At 45.8% G+C, this 839-nt stretch overlaps 1 protein-coding gene across 2 annotated transcripts in view; it reads left to right on the top strand.

Annotated features, from left to right (window-relative positions):
- The window catches only part of PLA2R1 (phospholipase A2 receptor 1), a 108,889-nt gene that overhangs the window by 74,469 nt on the left and 33,581 nt on the right, over nucleotides 1-839 (top strand). The window lies entirely within an intron of this gene.

Genomic DNA, 839 nt, shown 5'->3' with positions numbered 1-839 from the left:
TTCCAAAGCTTTTCCAAATCAATTTGGATGCTTCAAATCTATTTGGAGCTTTTACTTGGTCTCCCAATTCGAATTGGATTCAGAGATTCAGTCCCTGAATTGGGCCAAATCTTCTCTGAATCAAGTCAGCTACCAAAACTTTGCGTAGCCCTAGTGTTTCCTAACCTTTTACAGCCCAAGTCACACTTACATCAAGAAAAAATTTCCTTGGAACACCTGTGATGGTATTCCTCATCCCCATACTTATGAGCTCATTGTAACTCATTGCTGTGGCAAAATTCCACAGCATAGCTGTTCAGAGGCTTGCAAACTGCACATCCCCCACAGCCAACACATGAGCAGTAGATGAATTTCCTTCTGTTCCACTGGTTCTCTCTGTCCCCCACAGCCAACACATGCATGAGGCTTCTGTAAATATCTCATCAACACAGCTTATTTGTTAGTGCTAGGCGGCTGGAGAAGTTTCTTATTATTCCAAAATTCTCGCGGTATACCAGGGAGCTCTTCACAGCACACTGGTGTGCTGGGCACACTGGTTGAAAAGCACTACTCTAAGGTACCCACCCTTTGCTTTTCACCTGTCATGCCTTGATTATTCTTAATAAATGTAGAAAGGGAGACTGCCCACCACTCTTAGAGCAAACGCTGGTCTGTTCCCACCAGCAGATCGTCATCTCTCAGACCCCACTAATCCCAAACAGTCTTTCTCATTAAGTAGGCCAGGCCCTCTTGGTCCGCACATGCTCTAAGGCACCTATCACCTTATGGGCTGCTCACGGCCTGTGACCTCCCCTAGAGCTGTGCCCATGTTTCACAGATGTTCCCAATCATAGAATCGT

The sequence above is a fragment of the Gavialis gangeticus genome, unplaced genomic scaffold, assembly GCF_001723915.1.
Source record: "Gavialis gangeticus isolate Ggan-Ray unplaced genomic scaffold, GavGan_comp1, whole genome shotgun sequence".
Classification (NCBI taxonomy): Eukaryota; Metazoa; Chordata; order Crocodylia; family Gavialidae; genus Gavialis; species Gavialis gangeticus.
Note: the sequence above shows the minus strand (reverse complement) of the source record. Positions and strands in the feature narration are given on the sequence as shown.